Here is a 12,925-nt window from a genome sequence, read left to right as displayed (position 1 = left end):
TTCTGTCTCTTCATGTAATCCCAGACTGACTCGATGATGTTGAGATCAAGGCTCTGTGGGGTCGTTGTCCTGCTTTAGAATAAAGTTGGAGCCAATCAGACGACTCCACGATGGTATTGCATGATGTTTAAGTATCTGCCTGTATTTCTAAGCATTGAGGATACCATTAATCCAGACCAATTCCCCAACTCTATTTGCTGAAATGCAGCCCTAAATTTGCAAGGAACCAATACCATTCTTCACTGTTCCTGCAGACACTCATTATTGTACCGCTCTCCAGGCTTTCAGCGAACAAACTGCCTTCTATTACAGGCAGATTTTTTTTATTTTTTTTTAAACATGAACTTTTTATTGTTTAAAGTACATGCAGAGAATATACATGCAATGGTGGCTAACCAAATTCCACCATGTATTGAAGTACAGTATGCATTCTGACATATAACTCCAGATGTACAAACCAAAAGAAACGCAAAGTAAATATTAAGAAAATATTTCAAATTCTGATTTATTAGTCCAGAGCATCTGCTGCTATTTTTCTGCATCCCAGTTCCTATGTTTTCGTAAATAGGCCTTGTTTCCATGTCGAAGGTATGGCTTTTTGGCTGTAATTTCTCCATGAAGACCACTTCTGGCCAGACTTCTCTGAACAGTAGATGGGTATACCTGGGTCCTACTGGTTTCTGCCAGTTCTGACCTGATGGCACTGCTGGACATCTTCTAATATCGCAGGTAAGTAAGCATGGTGTGTCTTTGATCTGCTGCACTGTTTCCTCGGCCAACCATTGCGTATACGGTCCTCATCGTTTCCCGCTTCTTCAACAGAGCTTGAACAGCACATTTTGAAACCCCACTCTGCTTTGAAATCTTTGCTTCGGAAAGACCTTGCAGATGCAGTATATCTACCTTGTGTCTTGTTGCTGTGCTCAGTCTTGCCAAGGTGGACCTGCGACATGATACTGTCTTCAACAATCTCATCTTTGTAGCACAGCTGCTTCTGTTACAGATAATTACTGTTTCAACCAACATATGAAAATGATGATCATTATCACCTTAGTATAATTGGTTAATCATACCCCTGACTATAATCCTACAAAATCTATGACTTTGTGCCAGTATACCTAGAAGAATTGACGCTGTTTGAAGGCAAACAATGGTCACACCAAATATTGATTTGATTTAGATTTCTCTTTTGTTCATTCACTTTGTATTTTTCAATTGATAAAAAAACAAAACTATTAATACCTACAATTTTACCTACAATTTTTGAAAGCATTCGTGCTTTCCAGCATTTTTTCACAACTGCCCAAAATGTTTGGACAGTACTGTATGTCACTGGAAAATAAGTATAGTGTAGAATTATGTAGATGATCACATTTGTAAGTACCTATCAAAATATCAAAAATATTTTGTTTTTATTGTATTTTGTAGCATTCCGGTTTAAAGTTAAAATAACTAGGTAAGAGATGTTGTTAGAGCTTATAAAACAATTTTTCCTCTGAACCTCAAATTACTTTATGAAAGTCCTCTTGTTAATTCATTATGAGATATCACAACACGTGAATAATCAAAATATCTCAATTAAGCTAGAACCCATCTCAGATTCTCTAAATTCACCAGTAAATCAAATGCTTTATGGGTGCTTGTATCGCAGTATTGTCATAAAGCAATCAATGCCTTTCAAACATTCTTTTACTCTAATTTGTGAAGGGTGAGAAAATCTAGAGATTTTTTTTTTTCTATAGAAAACTTAAGTCTGGGTCCTTCATTGAATGGAATCATCTTCTATGGACATCAATGTGAAAATAATTTAGTCTGCTTGTTCAAGTCATGGAGAAGTTGGCCTCAACCACATTTTTAGAAGCGTTTTATTAGCAGATAATTAAGATGTTTCCGTTAGCCTGAACAAATCTGGAATAATGTTTTTCCATATCGTTAACGGACTAGTATGCAATGAGATAATATGGATGCAGTGGTACACTCAGCAGGATCCTTACCCCATGAAAAGTAAATCAATACTTCTGTTCTCATCGTTTTATTTCAAGATACCGTCAATAAAGTAGAGACATTGGCTTTGCATTATTCTTCCATTCTTATTGCAATTGGTGTCAAATCCTACGTAATTGATACATATGACCAATTGTACCCTTTAAACTGGTAAATTACTTATGGTTAAAAATGCTTGACCCTGACATTTAGACATTGGGGTAATTTACATAAATGAAACATTTTTTTTTCAGGCCAAGGTGGCTACTTCCGCGGAGACAAATGGTGGACTGGACACTACATGCTGTGTTTGAACCATTTTAAAGGATAATACGAATTGAATTGGAAAGATGGATGGAGAACGCGTCCATGTCTAGTTGTTTTAATCAGCTGACCCAAGTCCTTGCTGTTTGCAGTTATCAGATTTCCCATTCATAGACACTACTGAGTAAACTGATAACTCCAATAGCACTCTACATAAAATCTCAAATACTTATTGTTGTAATCTACTTGGAATCAAAGGAAATTTTGTATATTGATTTTGATATATTGAAGGGAAAGTATTACTTTCAGGTTTGACTACTGAAGCAAAGGAAATTTTAGGAGGACATTGATGCTATCATTGTCACTCTTACTTTCATGATTAGCTCCCCAAGAAATTTAAAATGGAAGAAAACTGGGATTATTAAGGCATGTTATGTTTTGCCCCCTGTGGCATTCTTATACCAAATCAGATTAACAAATTCTGAAAACCGAGAGCATAATGGAGAATTAGTGAACCACATCATATTTAATGCTTGTTTAGATTTTAAGATACTCAATTATAGTGAAAGACTTAATGCGCCATGTAAGAAAAACATTATTCTGTAATGAACCGCACATACACAAGAAATTTGTAACAGGTTATTTTCCTGTATTAGGCTATGTGCACACGTAGCGTAATTGCTGCAGATATTTATTCTGGATTTGCAGACTAAAAATCTGCAGAGTATTACAGTAGCATCAAAGTGGATAAGATTTAAAGAGGCTCTGTCACCAGATTTTGCAACCCCTATCTGCTATTGCAGCAGATCGGCGCTGCAATGTAGATTACAGTAACGTTTTTATTTTTAAAAAACGAGCATTTTTGGCCAAGTTATGACCATTTTCGTATTTATGCAAATGAGGCTTGCAAAAGTACAACTGGGCGTGTTGAAAAGTAAAAGTACAACTGGGCGTGTATTATGTGCGTACATCGGGGCGTGTTTACTACTTTTACTAGCTGGGCGTTGTGTATAGAAGTGTCATCCACTTCTCTTCACAACGCCCAGCTTCTGGCAGTGCAGCACTGTGACGTCACTCACAGGTCCTGCATCGTGTCGGCACCAGAGGCTACAGATGATTCTGCAGCAGCATCGGCGTTTGCAGGTAAGTCGATGTAGCTACTTACCTGCAAATGCTGATGCTGCTGCAGAATCAAGTGTAGCCTCTGGTGCCGACACGATGCAGGACCTGTGAGTGACGTCACAGTGCTGCACTGCCAGAAGCTGGGCGTTGTGAAGAGAAGTGGATGACACTTCTATACACAACGCCCAGCTAGTAATAGTAGTAAACACGCCCCGATGTACGCACATAATACACGCCCAGTTGTACTTTTACTTTTCAACACGCCCAGTTGTACTTTTGCAAGCCTCATTTGCATAAATACGAAAATGGTCATAACTTGGCCAAAAATGCTCGTTTTTTAAAAATAAAAACGTTACTGTAATCTACATTGCAGCGCCTATCTGCTGCAATAGCAGATAGGGGCTGCAAAATCTGGTGACAGAGCCTCTTTAAAAAATCTCATCCACACACTACAGAAAATTTCCATGCAGAATTTGACCTGCGGTGCAGATCTTTTAATCTGCAGCATTAATTGACATGGTTGCATATTCGTTGGGGTCTTTCCCTATTGACAACAATTGGAAAGTAATATTCTGCAAAAAATATCAAATGCTGTGAATTTAGTTGCAGAAAAGCATATTTCTACGTTAAAATATTTAACTGGTTTTTGCTTTTTTTTTTCATTAGTCCCAGAGGACTTGAACCACTGATCGTTGGATCGCTTGCACGATACTAATGTGTTGCAGTATATTGTGATTTTGACAGGCTCCTATTAATAGAAGTGCAAAAATGACAAATCTGGGTGCCATTTGACGTATACTAACGTTGTAGCCACCAAGGGGTTAAACAACATAGTTTTTGTTTTAAAAACTACTGTGGTCAGTTCATCTAATAAATGGGGTAAAGAAGTGCGTTAGATAAAAATAACAATAATTTGAATGCCTTTGAACGTTAATGTGCGCAATTAGTTCTTTTTTAAAGGGAGCAATGACAAGGTTAAACAAGAGTGGAGAGATGAGGCATCCCTGACGTGTCCCATAAAACAAATCTATAGGGGAAGTATGTACATTTACAAAAAGGATAGTCGTGGCATCAGTGTGTAAATATTGAATAAATCGTATAAATACAGGACCAAAGTTGCGATGTTGCAGTGTAGAGTATAGAAACAGCCACTCCGCTTTATCAAATGCTTTCTCTGCAGCTAGAATTATTAACATTGTTACCAATTGTGAAGGATGTTGGGCCAGCACCGTAGCTGCTACAGTTCTACATATATTTCTAACCGAGTTGTTTATTTCTGTTACTTATATAGCGCTAATATATTCCACAGCGCTGTACAGCGGTTGTTCTTACGTAGGTATTTCCTTGTGTGAAACCCGCTAGAACTAAACTAAGTAGAAGAAGCAGAATCATTTGTAGACGGGTGGCTTACATTTTCTTTTATAAAAGCTTGTAATTATTGTTAAGTATGGAAATTGGATGTTCGGACTGGGAAGGGAAGGGTACCTATTAAGTTTGGGTAATAACATCGTTCTTTATTTTGTGAAGTGATTTATAGGTATTCTGCTGCGAGGCCATCCGGGCCTTTGGTCTTTCCTTTAGGAGCTGCCATAATTGCTACCTTAGCCTCATGCTCTTGCATCACCAAGTCTAGAGAAGACAGCTGCTCATCCGTAAGATGAGGCAGTTGGACAGAATCCCAAAAAGTTTGTATATCAGACATATTAGCTTAAGATGCTCAATACAAATTTTTGTAATAATCATAAAAGTTTTGGGCTATTTCTGTTAAGGATGAGATTACAGACCTTGTGACCGAGGGCCTCAGTCAGGAGGAGGTTGTTTATGTTTAGCTAGAGATGCCAATAGAGATATAACCAAAAAGATATAGTAGTGATCACCCACCAAATATAAGTAATATATATGTAAAAAATATATAGTTTTGTTAGGAGGGTTGATCAAAGGGAATCAATTTAGTAATGTTTGCCTGCATCGAAACAGAATATCCATACCAAAAAAAAAAAAAAAAAAGATGCAAAACGCAATTGTTGTGTATCAAATATAAAATATATACATTTTATTGAAAATACTAAAATAAAGCATATAAAAAGGTACACAGACACACTAACAGAAAGACGACCATCAAATAAACTCCTGCAAAAGAGTAATCAACAATGTATACATGAGTCAGAGAATAAGGTATGGCATACATAAACAGACCAAATACAAACCAACAACTGTGCAAATTAATGTATAGATACATGTTCAACAATAGTCTGTATAGGAGGAAATTGCTGAGAAGAGAGTAACCATACTGACCCATAAAGTGCTGGAGTAGTTGATGGACGTCCACCCCGACACGCGTTTCGGTGCACTTGCCTTTGTATAACCTATTTCATGTACAGGGTGGGCCATTTATATGGATACACCTAAATAAAATGGGAATGGTTAGTGATATTAACTTCCTGTTTGTGGCACATTAGTATATGAGAGGGGGGAAACTTTTCAAGCTGGGTGTTGACCATGGCGGCCATTTTGAAGTCGGCCATTTTGGATCCAACTTTAGTTTTTTCAATTGGAAGAGGGTCATGTGACATCAAACTTATCGAGAATTTCACAAGAAAAACAATGGTGTGCTTGGCTTTAACATTACTTTATTCTTTCATGAGTTATTTACAAGCTTCTCTTTGTTTACAGCCATTGACATGTCGCAGAGGTTAACACGTGAGGAGCGGATAGAAATTGTGTTGATGTCTGGTGAACGCAGTACCACGGTCATTGCAGCAGATTTCAATGCAAGACACCCTACGAGACCACCCATCTCCCATGCTACAGTTTGCAAACTGCTTGCCAAGTTTCGTGAAACTGGTTCAGTGTTGGATTTGCCCAAATGTGGACGCATGAAAACTGTCACTAATGAAGAAACATCAGTGGCTGTCCTAGCTTCATTCAGCAAGAGCCCACAGCGTAGCACTCGCCGCATGTCACTGGAGAGTGGCATCAGTCGAACATCCCTTCGGCGGATATTAGCTACTCACAAATGGCACCCTTACAAACTCCAGCTGCTGCAGCATCTCAATGAGGATGACCCAGATCGGCACACTGAATTTGCAGAATGGGCAAAACAAAAATTGGAACAGGACCCTCAGTTTACACAGAACATTTTGTTCAGTGATGAGGCAAACTTTTATGTGAATGGTGAAGTTAACAAACAAAACCACCGCTATTGGTCTGACACTAACCCACATTGGATAGATCCCTCCAAGACTGTTGGAACACAAAAATTGATGGTATGGTGTGGTATATGGGGTACAAAGATAGTGGGGCCATTCTTCATCAATGGAAACCTCAAGGCCACGGGATATCTGAAATTGCTACATGATGATGTGTTTCCCTCTTTATGCACTGAAGCTGGCATGTTCCCTGAGTTTTTCCAGCAAGATGGTGCACCACCACATTATGGGTGTCAGGTCCAAGCATTCCTAGATGAACAGTTTCCTGGAAAGTGGATTGGTCGTCGTGGGCCAGTTGAATGGCCCCCTAGGTCTCCCGATCTGACCCCCTTAGACTTTTATCTTTGGGGTCATCTGAAGGAAATTGTCTATGCTGTGAAGATACGAGATGTGCAGCAACTGAAACTACGGATACTGGAAGCCTGTGCTAGCATTTCTTCTGCGGTGTTGCTATCAGTGTGTGAAGAGTGGGAGAAGAGGGTTGCATTGACAATCCAACACAATGGGCAGCACTTTGAACACATTTTATAAGTGGTCAGAAACTTGTAAATAACTCATGAAAGAATAAAGTAGCGTTAAAACCAAGCACACCATTGTTTTTCTTGTGAAATTCTCTATAAGTTTGATGTGTCACATGACCCTCTTCCCATTGAAAAAACTAAAGTTGGATACAAAATGGCCGACTTCAAAATGGCCACCATGGTCAACACCCAGCTTGAAAAGTTTCCCCCTCCCATATACTAATGTGCCACAAACAAGAAGTTAATATCACCAACCATTCCCATTTTATTTAGGTGTATCCATATAAATGGCCCACCCTGTATATTCAATTTTCCAGTGTGACTAGCTTTGTATGAATGTGTCTGGGAGATATATGGCCATTTGATAGGTCTGTTGGGTTAAAGGATTAGCAGTGCGAATGTATCTGGATTGGGCCTCTAATAAAGAGAAATGTAATTTAAGTAATTTCTCTCTCCAAACCTTGTGTTTATGGGACAAATACCTCATGATATTCCCCCTCATCACTGCCTTTGAGGCAGTCCAAAAGAGCGATATGTCATCTATGTGTGAGACATTATTATCTACATAAATAATCCAGTTTAAGTTGAGAGGTTGCTAGATAGGGAGGGGAATTTCTAATTTCTAGATTATGTGCACGTCCGTGTAGAGAAGTTAATATGGGGACATCTCTGGGCATAATACTGAATTAAAGTATCTGTGTAGGGTGTTGTTACATAGTATGGTAAAAAAAAGACATCTGTCCATCAAGTTCAACCAAGGGATGGGAGAAAGGGAAAGGATGGGAGAAATTGTAGAACTTTCTTTTACCCCTATTGATCCAGAGGTGGATTTAACTCGACACCGCCAGGGGGCCTAATAAAAGCCCCCAGGTCTGCCATCTCTGTCTCCTATGAAGCCCTCCCTCTGCCAGGGCTTCATTGGAGACTGTTAGTATAACGATATACTGCAATACATTAGCATTGCAGTATATCATGCAAGCGATCGCAATCCAACGATCGCTGGTTCAAGTCTCCTAAGAGGACTAGTAAAAAAAAAAGTTAAATATAGTTAAATAAAGTGTTTTTAATATATGGAAAAAAAATACAAATATTAAAAGTTTAAAAAAACTCTCATTTTCCTCCAAGACCAATGTAAAAATAAAAATTAACACAACTGGTATCGCCATAGCCCTAAAAGTCTCAACAATTACAATATAATATTATTTAACCCGCACGGTGATTGCCGTAAAAAAATAAATAGTTAAAACGGCATAATTGTTTGTTTTTTTGTAACTTTCTTCCAAAAAAATTGGAATAAAAAGTGATCGAAAACTCTCATGTACCAAAAAATGATGCCAATAGAAACTACAGCTTCAATTGCAATAAAAAATGGCCTCATACCATTCAATAGACATAAGAAAGTTATGACTCTCAGAATATGGCGCCAAAAACAAATTTTATATTTAACAATCAGTTTTTTCCTTGTAAAGGTAGTAAAGCATAAAAAAAACTACAGAAATGTTGGTATTGCCGTAAACATATTGAAAGGCAGAATAAAGTTTAACATGCTGTTTTACTGAACAGTGTATGCTGTAAAAACTAAACCCCCAAAAAATAGAGGAATCTCTATTTTTTTCCCCGATACCACTCCACAAAGAATTTGTGCAATATATTAGACAATAAATGGCGGCGTGGAAATCTACAATTCGTCCCGGAAAAAACAAGCCCCCATACCGCTATATCGATGGAAAAATAAAAAAGTGGATTTAGTATTGGGGACAGGTGTGGGGAAATGATGTCTCCAGACGACATTAGTTCCTGTGAGAAATCGGCCATCACATTAGGGGTGACACAGTTGGTGCGGCTGGGAGTCATATTTTCTCTGCCTTGTTAGAGAATTTATTTGCTAATCTTTCCAGATTGCAAGACTTTTGGTGTAAACCTGTGGGTGAAACGGGTTACCCTATTTGCTGTACGAGTAAGAAATTTGTCCATGCCAAGGTCCTGGCGGACTTATCCAATTAAATGGTAAGGAGATGTGTCTGGTTGCTTTTGGTGATTAACATTATAGGGACTTTTTGGAAATTGTACAGTTATCTGATGTAGGAAATCTTAAATCTCTGTGTCCCACTCTCGCTGACTTAGCTAGGCTGTTAGAGAAGTGTCTGATAACAAAACTGTTGGCAGTTTCCAGTGATAATCATCAAAACGGTGAATGGAGCTCTGGGTTATAATACATGTTATGACGCTAGGATCAGTACACACCAAGTAATGCTAGGTAGTCACTCAACTATCTATGTATACCCTTTAAATAAATGGAGTCATAATTGAAATCTATTATGTGTGAACGATGCAAATTTATGTTTTATCTTAGTGCTACAAATAAAACATTAGAAATATATATATTTTTTTTAAATGCTCACTTAGCAAGAAAGCTATGTTGAGATCTTAAATTTTCAAATTCTAAAGCCATAGAAAGGTGGAAATTATATTTAATTATAATTCATAAAAAAATTGAACTCATGGGAATAAATGAAAAATGTACAGTAAACATAGTGATGGGGAGCAATACCCCTAGTTATAAAGTTTTCACGCTCATGCGTTTATTTCTTTTTCTCCAAGTTAGATGTCAAAAGTTTAACAAGCTCTTCCCATTGTTCTGGTCACGTAGAGGGTCCAGCCAGTGAGTCATATGATACATTGAAACAACAGTGACCCAAATACACACATAGAAAGGGGACAAAAAATAAATTCATAATAATCACAAGGGTATGTGTGAGAGAGTGAAAGGGGAGGAGGTCGTAAGAATTAGGGCACAGAAAAGCTATTTATTCAAAACCTCCCCCACAGTCTCCTGCTGGGCCACCCACAGCTGTCCATAAGCAAGCTTATGGCTAATGCCAACTATGACATCATATGACCTATCACCTCATTGCCAATTTCATGCAAGCAAACTGTCCTCATGTGACGTTCCTGGGAAACAATCAGTGGAACAAATTTGGTTATCCAAACTTAGGTTCTCCCAATTTTGCTGATCTATGCATCCACACCAACCATTATAATCACTTAATTAAAATAAATCACAAAAGAAATAAAAACAAATAAATGAAGATTAAAAGCAAACTGGTTTCTGCATAGATTACGTAGTACAGAGGATTAAGGTAACATTTTGATTATTGTGCATCCACATAACATAAGGCTAGATTATTAGACATATTCTTGACATAGGAAAAACTTATCTTCCAGCTTATGTCTGCATTTATATATTGAGATTCTTTAAATCTGAACCATTGTGTGTGAAAGAAATTGGACTTTTATTGTCATAGTGCTGGACTGGGTGAATAGAATAACCGTTATTTAAAAATACTTTATAATACAAAATAAGGGTATGTTCACACGCACTAATTACGGACGTAATTCGGGCGTTTTTGCCCCGAATTATGTCCGAAAATAGAGCCTCAATAGCGCTGACAAACATCTGCCCATTGAAAGCAATGGGCAGACGTTTGTCTGTTCACACGAGGCGTAATTTACGCGCCGCTGTCAAATGACGGCGCGTAAATAGACGCCCGCGTCAAAGAAGTGACCTGTCACTTCTTTGGCCGTAATTGGAGCCGTTATTCATTGACTCCAATGAATAGCAGCGCCAATTACGTCCGTAATGGACGCGGAGTTCAAGCGCCTGCACATGCCGTTACGGCTGAAATTACAGGGATGTTTTCAGGCTGAAACATCCCCGTAATTTCAGCCGTTACGGACGCCTCGTGTGAACATACCCTAACAGATTCAATTATTGGACTTTCCAGAAATGTTTGTTTGTGATAAATGTATTATGGCTCCTGTATGATTCAATGCCTATAGACACATTTTTGATCTTTGGGGTCATTAAACAAAGATTTGATTTGACATTCAATAAATATTTCCTTTTTAATCGTTTGTGTGTCTAGTGGGTTTTAGACAGCTTTGTCTTTCGGAACCATTGAGACACAGACAAGCCTGTCTGTATTCCAGTGGTTGGGGGGCGCACAAAACAACATTGCGGGCCGCAGGTTGTGCACCCCCGTACAAGAGGAAGCCATCATTTCCCAACTTAAAGAAATTGGCATATTGAGTTTACCTTATGCTGTCTTCAGTATAAAATGTATACTGTACAGTGTTGTCTTATAATATACAATATAAGAGCTGCATATGTTCTGTAAATTTTCCATGGGTCCTGCATATTCCAGTGCCTATACACAGATTCCATGTGTTCAGGTTCATTTATTAACTATTGTATAATTCACAAAGATATAAGTAAAGAGAGTAGGTGTTTTGGTCCAAGAATGATACTGCCTAAGATTCTGTGACATTGTTTGCTGCACAATAATGTCCAGTCATGAAGGGGTGTGATAAGTATTTACATGCAGTGATTATTAAATTTAGCAATCCAAACTATACCGCAGTCATATGGCTTACTAGGTGTGGGCAAATCTAAGTAAGGTGGACCCCGGATGGTATAAGGATAGAAGGTATGGAGACAGGAGGTAGTTGAACATGCTAACTTTATTTTGGGCTGGCGCTAATGGGTTCAGGCAAGCTTAATAGTGATTGGCTTGCTTAGTTCCTTTATTCTTTGTTGCAGACAGGGCCACAGGCACCCAGTCCTCATGCATGGGATGGTCTGGCAATAACGCCTAGTAGACTGCAAAATTGCTGTCTGTTACTTGCTGTTTGTGGGCCAGTTCCTGCACACACCAACCACTGCTTACACCAATAGCACCACACACCAGGGGCAGATTTAGGGAGGGGGCAATTGCCCCCCTAGACCACTCCGCCGACTTTCTAAATTAGCCGCTATCTATTGAATATATCCAATAGATAGCGGACGATTTTAATTATACTTACCTTTGTAGCTCCCCTTCAGCTCAGGGAGATGTCGTTTGGGGTTCTGGCGTCGTCCAGCTTCAAGGTGTAGTGATGTGAACGACTAAACACACAACATCCTAAAGCTGGACACATTAGGACGTAGTCAGAGGCGCCTGGAGCTGAAGAGCGTTGAGGCCAGAGCCTGGAGTGGTGAGTATAAGCTACTGATCTGGGGTCTAATAAGAGAGTTTATGGGGTTTGATCTGCTGTCTGTTAAATCTTATGGGGTCTGGGTCCTGATTAATTTAAAGGGTCTGATCTGGGGGTCTGATTAATTAAATGGGTCTAATCTGGGGTCTAATAAATGTAAGGGGTCTGGTCTGGGATGTAAATAACTTAAGGGGTCTGATCTGGGATCTGATTAAAAGGACGAAGGAAGCGAAACGCGCGTCGAGGTGGTCCTTGGATCGGATATTTGTCAACATGTCCACCACAGGTAATTAAAACTATTATAGATACTTATGCTATTTGCAAAACGTAGTATTCATACACATGTATCATGCAATATACTCATGCCATATTAAGTAGATCATACTCTATACTCCTGATCTCTGCAATACTCCGTAATATTTTGCATGTAATTACATGGTTATTACTATGGATTATGGTGGACACTCCAATCCGGGGTGTTTTTAATTATTTGTTGTAGGTGATCACGCTGTAAATGACCGGTTACAGCGAGATTACGCTTTGCTCCGCTGTAAGTACCACAGAAGTGTTAACGAAGTGTCGGGATTGTGAATAGACATCCCGTCCTGGCTGGAAGGAATGTCTATTCACTGTCTAAACACTTCAGTAATGTTAATGTGTCAGTATAAGACAGCACATACTGATCTAGCAAGATCCCTATGTGCTGACTAAATGAATGGAGAGAAGTGCATGACTCTGATTGGTCAGCGTCATACACTCCTCTGTACAACGCCCACTTGGTCTAAAGTGAAA

This window comes from Rhinoderma darwinii, chromosome 2, assembly GCF_050947455.1.
Source record: "Rhinoderma darwinii isolate aRhiDar2 chromosome 2, aRhiDar2.hap1, whole genome shotgun sequence".
Taxonomy (NCBI): domain Eukaryota; kingdom Metazoa; phylum Chordata; class Amphibia; order Anura; family Rhinodermatidae; genus Rhinoderma; species Rhinoderma darwinii.
The sequence above is the reverse complement of the archived record's forward strand: the minus strand, read 5'-3'. Positions refer to the sequence as shown.